The sequence below is a fragment of the Anser anser genome, assembly GCF_964211835.1.
Source record: "Anser anser genome assembly, chromosome: 19".
In the NCBI taxonomy this organism is placed as follows: domain Eukaryota; kingdom Metazoa; phylum Chordata; class Aves; order Anseriformes; family Anatidae; genus Anser; species Anser anser.
Genome location: NC_139740.1, coordinates 6,624,943 through 6,636,154, shown reverse-complemented (window position 1 = coordinate 6,636,154; position 11,212 = coordinate 6,624,943). Strand labels below are relative to the sequence as shown.

At 44.8% G+C, this 11,212-nt stretch overlaps 1 long non-coding RNA gene across 1 annotated transcript; it reads right to left on the bottom strand.

Annotated features, from left to right (window-relative positions):
• Positions 1-9,768, bottom strand: LOC310883846. The gene is made up of 5 exons (XR_014573888.1): positions 9,628-9,768; positions 9,294-9,536; positions 8,562-8,632; positions 2,586-8,397; positions 1-2,150 (listed from the first exon to the last, which is right to left on the bottom strand). It is a non-coding gene; the product is annotated as an uncharacterized lncRNA (long non-coding RNA).
• Between the last annotated feature and the right edge of the window lie 1,444 nt (positions 9,769-11,212).

Sequence of the window (11,212 nt, the reverse complement as noted above, 5' to 3'; positions counted from 1 at the left end):
ATGCCAACATCAGCAAAGCCTACCATTTATAACTGGTTACTCAATATGCTCCAACAGGCTAATACATTGAGCTATAGATAAACAGGCTGATAGCTTAATGAAAGCTGTAACGTAAGGAACATCGCAATCGCTGCTATTACCACCTCACCTACAGCACACTTTACCAGTTTGCTGAGCCACACAGCTCCCAGCACAGCACAGACCCCATCTTATGGGCAGCAAGCCAGCACACAAGGTCCTTTGTGCCCCAGGTCCTGCCCGCAGCCCCACAAAGGGGCAGGGAAGAGCTGTCAGCACAGAAGGCGGTGCCCTCTAACTCCACAGCAGAAGGAGGCATACATGCCTACCGATTTTGAGATAGCGAGATATGCTTAGAAGAAAGTCCAGGTCAGCAGGCAGCAGAGCCAGAGCAGGGCCACCTTGGGAACGTTTCATCTGAACGCAGAACTCAAGTCTCAGGTGATGAAAGCCTGCACAGCTCCAGGGACTTTAGAAGAGGTGACTTAGACCAGCTGACCCGTGGTGTTTTAAGACTATCCCTAAGGTTTGCCTGCTGATCATACACAGTTGTTTCCATGCCCTTGCTGCACCAGTGGAGCATGATTTACCTGCCTGCTCTCTCCTTCTATAGAGGGTTTGGCAGTGGAGTTGCTGTGCCTATGGATGGTGTGGATTTGAGCAGGGAGTGTCCCACAAGCCTTTTTCCAGGATGGATAAATGCCTAGCAAACAAAGTGATCTTTACAGGGAACTTATTAGGCAGCTGAGCAGTGCTCCAGAAGCTGCACCCTACCTTTGAAGCTCTAAAGTATGATCTGTTGACATACTCTCTCTACCTGCAGGGTGAGGACAAAGGTGATCAAACACAGGTTCATTTCGTGAATAAGCTCTGAGCCAAAGCACTTTCTTCACTTAACAGGAAAAGGATGAGTACAACCAGCACAACTCATGGGGGATCTCCTTTGCTACCACTGCCTACAGGCAGGATGCTCAGCTGGAGAAGCCACTTCAACATTTAGACCTCATTCAACATGTCACACATCTTCTCAAATGTTGCAGAACCAAAATGTTCAGGTGGGTATTTGTCTTCAAAATACTCATAAGAATTCTTATTTTCCCTTTTTATCATTACTTACCATAAGAAGTGCTACCCAATAACAAAAATGAAGATTTTCAAGTGTTATCACGTTGGACTTTCCAGTTTGAGGAACAGTAAAAGAACAGGTCAGTCATCATTACAGCTGTCTCCTTATTCAAAGCAGAACACTTTATACAGTTGTACAGTACAGTTTGGCCTCAACTCCAGCCAGCATTCAGTATGGGAGAGCTTGGGGCTCTTCTGGTCTGGGCAAAGGGCCAGAAAATGATTATGAACAGAAAAAAGCAAAGTCCATTCTAATTTCTGAGTGAGCCAGGTGAAATATAGAAGTAAGTCAGTTAAAATACAAAGCTCCAATTCAGTTTTAAAGTCTCCTTTCCACTGCAACAACATTAGCAATTAGTTACAGTAAACCAGGCAAGACAACTGATCTTTATTTTGGTTGTGTTCTTCTCAGAAGGACAACCCGTGCCTCAGCCAGCTGCCCGCATGCAGCACAGCTCATACAAAGGATCACGCGTGAGCTGTGATCGTGGAGTGGGTCACAGCAGAAGTCCATCTCCCCCCAGTTCATAGGAGGTGCCAGAGCCCTGTTCTGAGCTGCTGTGAAACAATCTGCTCCCAAATTCATCCTCTGATCGGAGCTGGATGCTGATCCCTTCTCACAGTTCCCAGGCACGTTGCGCCCTTCAGCCTTCATCCAGCTTTTTGTGGCTGAGTCTCCTCCAGCTCTTCCTTTCCAAAACCATGTTAAAGTCTTTTAAAGGACCCCGAGCATCATCCAGTGCAATAGAAAGAGAAAGCTGACCATTTCCCTCCTCCTTCCCTGGCTACCCCAACCAGCTGCGCTGCCAACTCCCAACACATCCTGACCGTATATTTAGTCTGCAGCAATTCGCTTTGCATTGTCTCACGCGGGTTCCAAGCGCAGGGATTACATATCCAGCAAGGCATCCAGCAGCCTCTCTGAGGGCCTGGCCTGTCATTTCAGAGATTCAGCTCATCACCATGCTGCTGCCAGAGGCTGAGACACTGCCTGGTCCAGGGCACAGCTATGAGACAGAGGAGGCAAATGGCAAGTCAGGGAGATGATCCCAAATCTACATCTGCCTGACAGTGTACAGAGCAGGGAGAGAGTTAGCATTACCCTTGCTGACATGGGGACTTGCCCAAATCCTCTCTCCAGTTTGGGAAATCAGCCAGAATTCAGCAGCAGAGCCACCAGTGCCCCCAGCCTCTGAGACCTACATCCCCAAACCAGCACGCTGCAGGTGAGACTGCCCTGGGGAACGCGAGAGCTGATCTGCAGGAACAGGATATGCTGATCCTGAAGACAGCTCTTCTCTCAACACTGTTCCATAGGCAATCAGGAACCGTAATCCCTGCCTGGGGCTGAAACAGCTTCTCCTCTGTACTTCCCAAGCACTTAAAGGCAGTGCAGTCAGCAATGGGCACCCAGGCATTTGTGCACCACAAATGAGACTCACGCACGGAAGGAATGGCCACAGCCCCCAGAGACACAGCAACAGCTTGCACCTCTGGAAGTAGAGGAAGGAAGGGGTCCTCGGGAGGGAAACCCTGAAGAAAAGTTGCTGTTGGTCAGATTAAGTGGTTTTGTAGCATCCCAGGCAGCGGGTTTGCTCAGGGATGAGCAGTAGCTCAAACAGCATGTCCCAGGGCACACCCAGCACTGGACCACAGCCCTGCTGCAGGTAACAAATGCCAAACAAGAGCAAGGCTGGCACTACCGATTTTTAAGAAAACAAGATATGGTTATTTTCTCCCATTGAGCACATTTCTCTACAAGCCCGTTCTCCCCGCAACAAATTCCTGAAGAAATACCACCCTCTTGTGTTCAAGTTGCAGCTAGCAAGGAACGGTTCACAAAGCAGAAAATAAAGCAGGCAGTCTACATGCACAGCAGCCATTTGGTTCATTAGTCTTAAATTTGGAAAAGTGGTTCTCAGGCTGTGGACACGGGGCTCAGAGGGCAGATGTAGAAGACATGCTCTCCAGCACGACTGCAGAAGATGGAAGGAACATACGCTACCTTTATCGGTTTCACTTCACTAATCAAGGGTCTCACCCCACTTGAAAATGTTTTGGAGTCTACAAGTTTGTGGTTTTTTTGTTGTTTTTTTTTTTTTTTTTTTTTTTGCTGAAGAGCACTGATGCCACAAACAACTGGTAACACAAATCAGCCTTGCATACTGGCCTTGCCCTGAGATCTTCAGGCTACACGCTTGCTCCTGCCCTCACTGTCCAGCATGTATCATTGATGTCCGAGCCTTTGACTGCAGAGGAATTAAATACTAACCTGTTGTTACCAGTGCTCTGCTAACTAACAGCTAAGCTTTTACAGAACCTATAAGCTTGCGGTGTTCCACACTTGTGACAAATCAGTTTGCTTCCCAGAAGCTGAGGCACCTCCCGTGCTTCCAGCACTGACTGTGACACTCTACGATCTGCACGAGATATAAAAGCAAAAGGGGATTCACCAAGGTGCAGGCTTGTGCCCTACTCTTGGTGTAACCAGTAACCACAATTGGTGTAACCAGTAACCACAATTTCATGTTCCTTCTCATTCTTACTCCATCCTTAAACTTCAGCAAAAAAAAAAAGTCTAACATGCCTTCAGTAAGGAAACTTGATTTTCTTGGAGAGTGTCCACTGGCAGCCCCAGGGTTGTTTGTTTCTCCCAGGCTTTGCAGCAAAAGCTGCAGCTAGCCAGTGGGACACACTTTGTGCTGGTTCTTGGATAACCCCAGCACTGTTCACCCACATGCATTTTTTTATTTTTTTTTTTTAGGAGCTACAAAGACTATGCATGGACATTTTACATGCTTGTTGGATGCAACAAACACTAAAACATTGTGTGGAGAGTTACCACTTCCAATCTGTTTGGCTGCTTCAGTTGGTTTAGTCTGCTCACTGGCAGCCAACATAAAAATATTTCCTGCTGTCCCATCCTAGATAGCATCTTGCACGTTCCTGGAATGAGCAAGCTATCTCCATTTCACTTCCCCTTCCTATGTTTCTGTCCATCTCCTACAACTACTTCTAAAGCAACAAACAGAAACAGTTAAATTTAGAAAAAAAGTGATAAACAGCAATAAAACAGCCTACATCAGAGGCGATATCTCCAATGTGTTTGCCATTTAGATTGGATCAGAACGTTAATATGCATTAAATGGTATTTGAGAATTTCAGATGTATTTAATACAAGGAGATTTGCATGTCTACCACTGAGTTTTAATCCTTGATAAATGCGCAGAATAATCAATTATTCAATGAACATACAAGAGCTGGCTGATTAAATCTCAATTATAAAGGCAAGTCTTACCCACTATTTATTGCAACTGTTCTCCCAGCATTGCCTAATTAAACCGTATTTGATTATGGGGTGAAAAACATTTATTGCAGATATTGTGGCTCTGTAAGTGATACATATCTGTGGCCTGGCTGTTAAGCCTTAATAAATACATTTTAAACAGCTAATTATTTAATTAACAGCAGTCTGTTCCAACCTCAGTGTAAAGCATACTGAAGTCCTTTCATGAAAGACCTAATGGAAATTAAACCATCAGAAGCTGCTTCATTGTTTTCACCCCCTCCCACACATCCCAGTGGTGCTGGGGTGCTTCCAGCTCTACTGCCAAGGCTTTAGAGAGTCTGTGCTGCACGGGCAGGGGATGCTGTGTTTTCTTCTGCAGGAGACATCCAGCTCCCAGGGACCTTCTACTGCAAGCATCCTGCAAATCTGCAGGCCTGGCTGACCACCTGTGATTCTCCACTGCAGACATCTGATGATCAACAAGATGAGTCCTGCCTAAACTATTTTTATACCACCTGTTTAATCTTTTTATTTAACTCTAGATTTCATCCTCGTTGAAAGGCTAGCTTCACCTGGGGCACTTTGCTGTCTCCATTCACTAATTGGCCCATGGCATACAAGGCAGCTGTGTGGTGCTGCTCACCTCCAGTTCGCTCTGATTAAGAGAGACAAAGGCAAGGAGCTTTTGGAGCTCTTCCACGGCAGAAGCCTGCCTGTTTGAAGAAGCTTTGGCAGCTTTTGGGCATTACCACATCAGGTGTCTTAAGGCTAGCTTGTCATCAGCTCTCAGCAGCACAACTTGAAATGTTGCTCACAAAGGAGGACCTCTGTGGTGTGCTCAAGGTTTATTTTTCCTGCCACTATGGGAATTTAACTCTTCTTTCATGCTGAGATCTTGGTACCAAGAAAATCTACTGCACAGAGAGTTACAGAATATAGAAAGAATCTGGACAACTCTTACTACATATACACATATGTTCAGAACACCAGCTCCCAAACCTCGGACAAATACACAGGTAGGGTAGACACATTATGAGGGGAGATTTAATGATGGCCACTGAGGCTCAGAGCTCTTTGTCTTCCTGGAGCTTGTCCACAAGATGTGCAGACAGATAGCTTAAGAGCATCTAAGCTCATACCTTTTGCTTGTAGCTTAAAATAAACATTGCTCTAACAGCTTTCATTTTCTTCAGATCAAAAAAAAAGAACCACACCTCAGTCTGCTTTAACTACTGAATGTTAAAAACACTTGACTAGCTTATATCTTTTCAGTGCTTCTGCTAAACTAGAGTAAGATTTGATAATGCAAAACCACTGGGATATAATCACAGCAGACTCCAACATAAGCAGATAAAGTTAGAGAAATTTTGCTAAGCACTAAGAGAATAACCCAAGAGCTCCTCAGAGCAGTCTGTAAAGCAAGGCTGCCCATCTTTCCCCCAGGGGGGTCCTCATGGCAAGTGATCTTTGAAAAAGCAGCAATGTAATTATCCATCTGTTTCCTATCCAAGAGTGATGTGCTTCAGATTTGTTTCCCCCAGAAGCCAGAAATAGTGATTTATTTTTTTTTTTAAAAGAAAGCAAACGAAAAGGAAGGTGCCAAGCACCATCCCCAGTGCCAGCCAAAGTCTATGTCCTTGGGAACCAGGCTGTGTTCAGAACCAAGCCTGTCTCATTTGGGATTTTTGGTAACAAGTACCAGTAACCAATATAACGCAGCCTTACTCTACCAACTTCAGTAGAGAGGAAGCTGTGCACCAGGTTATATATCACTCACCCAATGATACTCTTTTGGCAAAGAAGAGCATGAGAAGTGACAAAATCCGAGCCCTTTGTGTACATGGCTACTATAACTGTTGTCGTTTATGCCAAACATCCTGGTTTGTTTGCTAACAAGTAATCAAACATGATAGCTGAGTTTAACCTCTCCAAAAATCTCTGCATGCTCCTTTATAAAATGCCAAGAGTAGCACCATGTTTCTCAGTAAATTTGGGACCATCTATTGTCTGACCCTAGATCTAAATTCAAGTTTTATGGCAGTGAATAGCACACCTGCCTTTCAGAGGAAGGGAAGCATCCTTAGCATCTAAGCCAAACATTAGGTGCTTTGCAGTCTCTGAAAAGTCATGTTCTATAACAAAAATCAAGTTTTGGCATGTAAAAACAAGTACTGAATATTAACAGTTTAAAACTTAGTTCAGACTGGCTCAGTATTCTCTGTTCTGTTTCAGTGCAGCAGAAGGAATTCCTCCGAGGAGAATGCTCCTATTTTAATCCTGGGGGAACACATGGAAGCAGCAGCAATCTATTACACACTGGGGTTAAGTGCAGGCCCTTTGGAGTAAGGCAAACGTTGAAAAGAGCTACCTATGTTACCCACCCATGGCTGATGGTCAAACTGCACAGATTTCTCGGGAGTGGGTTCATCTGTTTTCTGCTGTGAGCATATTTTTCCTGGGAGAAAGACTCCAAGTTAAAAGATCTATCATTAAGACTAATCTTCAAAAGAATTTTTAATGAAGCAGAAATCCTAAATGTAGAAAATTAAAGAGGCTTCTGTTTTATCCCTGGTATCTAAATCCTGTAGGCAAGACGACATACTCCTAAACTTGAATAATGTAAAATGTGCAGATGAAAATCTTCCTCTGATGAATATTTGATAGGAATAGGCTCAGGGTGGAAGGTGGAGTGTGCATCTGCACCCACATGTGTCCATACATACATATAGAAAGCTCCAGAGATTCAAACACTGCCAATGAGATGTAAGAGCACAGCTGTCCGTTTGTTTTTCATTGTCCAGCCATGGGAGCACATCCTCTTTCTCACTATGATGTCCACTATAGAATCAGTCTGTCCCTTGACTCTGACAACATCAAGCCCCTCCACAACTCATTTATCTGCTCCACACTCCTGACAGTTTTAGGAATTATATTTTCTTATTAAATGCAAATTGAACATGAATACTTTCCTTTTCATAACAACTCTTGCATTGCTACCAACTCTACAGAGGTTTTGTTACGAGTTTGCCTCCTCTCAGGCAGCAGTATCCTCAAGGTTCCCCATTCCGGGCCAAACCATACCACTGATATTCCCCAAAGAAGCTGCCTTGCCTGTCACACCTAGTCACATTTTGCATTTTTGGCATAGCGTCAGGTGAGACCAGTTACAAGGAAAGTTCAGCTTTACAACAGACTGTGTGGATTATGCCATCAGCTGGAGCCTTCAGGAACAGGTTAGCCAAGCACTTAACTCCTGGGATGGTCTAGATTCAGGTATACCAGATTGTTTTTCATAGGAGACACATGGATCAAATCACCTCTTCAATTTCTTTCTAGCCATATAAGCCCTGCATTAATTTTATGATCTTCCTTGCTGGCCCTAGCCTATTACTAGGTGCTTTAACACCCTCTAAAATGCTTCTTCCCATGCTTTGCTAATGTCCCAGTATCTTTCTCCATTCTCTTAAAGAAGGGCTGTTGGTTTTCACTTGTTTTTTAAACACACCAGGGGTTCCCTCTCTAATTAGCTCAGAAGCCAAGAGGGGTGGAAAGCAATGTCTCAAGCCAAGAATGGGAACACATATTAACAAAAACATTTATAGTGTTACACAATCAAATATCAGTATGCAAACAAGGGTTTTCCTGTTAAATATTGATGCAAACCACTATAAAATCCACCATTTAAAAGTCTTGTACACTTTCTTTCACAGATATAAAAAAGCAAGAAGTTAAACCACTTGAACCCACAGGGTATTAAGTACAGACTTCCTTTTAATAGCCTCTGGTATTTTCTTTTCCCCCAGCTGTGAAGAACCTCACAGCACCCACACCCCTTTCCTTTCTCCCCAGCTGCCCAAGCTCTTTGATGGTATTAAAGGTAGCTCCGGCTGCGGTTAGATGCAGAGAATTGAAGCACCTCAGAGACAACACTTGCTCTTGTGGTCTTGATGACATGTCCTGTTTTGCTGCAAAGGAAACAACAAAGCAGGGAGAGAAAAGCTAACAAAGAACAGAGTTACATCTTCCAACTCTTACAAACTGATCTTGCTGCCAAGGAAATACATTCCCAAGATAAACTTCAGGGACAACTTCATGACAAAATGTCTTGCTGTAGTGGCACTGCATTTACCTGCTTTTTTGATCCCAGGCTTGCAGCATAGTTGAAAAAGGTAAAATGACCTCAGGGACTAATTCAGACACCTGTTAGTCAAAGGAGAGCCACAAACAAAGAGTGCTCTGTCAGGAAGTGGATGAGTACCACCATGCAAGATGCAGGGTGCTTGGCTTTAGCAAAAGCAAAGCAGAGCTGCAGAAGGTGCTAAGTCACCTTATTCTCTTGCTAGGTGGATAGAGGCTGCTCCCAGGGTAAGCACAACGTAGGCTCAGAGCCCTTCTGGCTGCTGGATTTGCCAGAGATGTGCAGAGAGTACAGCACCTTCCTTCACCCAGCACCACTGCAATAAGCCTCCACCAGGGCAGAAGAGCACCTTTGCTCGCTGCCTTTCCCAAGCATCTCAGGGACCGCAGCTATTAGCTCTCCCTCTCTTTCCAGAGTCACATTGCATTGACAGAGCATTATAGAATCATTCAGGTTAGAAGAGACCTCTAAGGTCACACAGCCCAGCCTTTAACCTAGCACTGCCAAGTCCACCGTTAAGCCATGTCACTCGGTTCTACGTATTTTTTGAAGACCCCCAGGGATGGGGACTCAACTACTTTCCTGGGCAGCCTGTTCCAATATTTCACAACCCTTTCAGTGAAGAAAGTTTTTCTCATATCCAACCTAAACATCTACAGCACAACTTAAGGCCTCCTGCCCCATCACTCTTAACTAATTCAGCTTCAAAAACCCATTGCCTACCTGCCCACACGAGCTCAGGCTCCACACATCGTTCAGCATGGCAGGTTGACACGCAGAGCTGGGTTGTTTCCCTGAGACCAGGTCTCTGCTGGAATATGGCAGTGGAGCTTCACACACCTCTCTGATCAGGTTCTGCCACATAAGCACCACAGCCAGCCCTAAGGAGGCAGGAAGCCAGCTTCTCTCTATCGGCACTTCTATCCTGGTGCTACAGGTGTTTGATTACTGGAAGGTCTCACTAAGCTAAAGAAGGAAGCATAGGACAGCACCAGAGAACAGGCTTCTAAAACTTCTCTGATACTGTTTTAGAACCAGCAATAAAAACACTACTTACCTAAAAACAAATAAATAAATAAAATCCTGGCCTCTGGCTCAAACAAAGCAGCCCCCTCTCCTTCTGTGCCTCTCTTTTGTATTGCATATCCCTGTGTGCCTAAGAAGGCCTCAGCTGTGCCTCATTACCTGTCCGCTTAAGCTGCAAGGAACCAGAAGTGGGGAATTAGTTTCCTGCCTGAACGGCCTCTATACCCAGCTGTATAATGCAACTGAATTTGAGTCTGTTAAAAGGGGATCTTAAAGGCTAACAGCTGAGCACACTTAAAATTTATATTGAAAAAGTGACTTCAGCCAACAAAGGATCTTTCAGAGCTGTCAGTATATTGCCTAAGCAGATACAAATAATCGGCAGGTTGGCCCGTATATGACTCAGGCTGAAAAGCATTTCAAGAACCTCTTTCATGTGAATTTAGTGCATCTTAGCATGGCCCTTGGGACGATCAGCCAGCTGGGCCACCTCAGAGCAGCAGCCCATGGCCACCACATCACAGCTCGGGGTGGCCAGAGGTACCGTCTCCGATCAAGAGCAGTCCAGGGCTGTCAGGCGGAAAGCACGGCACACCAATGCATGACAGTGGCTTCAAAAAAATAATTGCACAGCTTTTAAAGGAACTGAGCATTTGATAACATTTTCCATTTCAGATTATCGATCCATGGAGCCATTGGCTCATACCTGGAAGTACCCAGTACTGGATGAATATCCCTCCTTTTCCTATACTTCTATACATGCACAGTGTTTCAAATAAAATTACTGACTTTCTCTGAACCTAGCAGGCATAGTAACACATGTAGGAGCATGATTTTCCCATCCAGCAATTAATTTTTACCACCCAGCCATCAGTTTTGTATTACTAAAATAGCTCTGCTTAGAACAAAATAAAACAGAAGCAACTTTCATGTTCAGTTTCTGTCTCTTAAATAGCATCACTTTAAATAGTCCAGGCCACAGTGGTTCCCTCTCTTCACTTTTTCATTGTCAGACTGAGAGCTCAGGACTTTATGTTATGTGGGGTGCACCTATGCTGCAGGTGAGATGTGTGGCTTTAACCTAGCAAGCCTGGGCGCTGATAACAACATAGCTGGGGCACGCTTGGTGCTGAGCGCCTGACAGATGCTGGTGGATTTATTCAGGACCTACATAGATGCCAAGGCTTGTGAAAGGCAATACTGCTGCATCAGTATTTGAGCAGTGCTCGTTCATATGCTTACATGAGCTCCACACTGAGACACCCCGCAGTGCCTTGCTTGCAGTGTGTGGGCAAAACCTGAGCATAATGATGCATCAGAAGTGGCCTGACTGCAGGCAGGGTGCGTGAGCCCAGAAGGAGCTGCCGCAGCCATACAACCGTATGCAGAGGCAAGACGTACAAGCATAATGTAGAAATGCCCAAATAAAGTGCTGCAGACTGTGAGCTGAAAGGCTTTTCCTCTAAACAGGGTAGGTAGTAAGTGGTCAGACATATCATATGCAAAATCTCCGCTCTAATGTCAGAGGTCCTGCGCATGATAAAAAACCACAGCAAAAGAGAAAACCTCAGATCTTATCGGCAGTGACTGACAGAGTAAGGTTACCCTCTGATAAT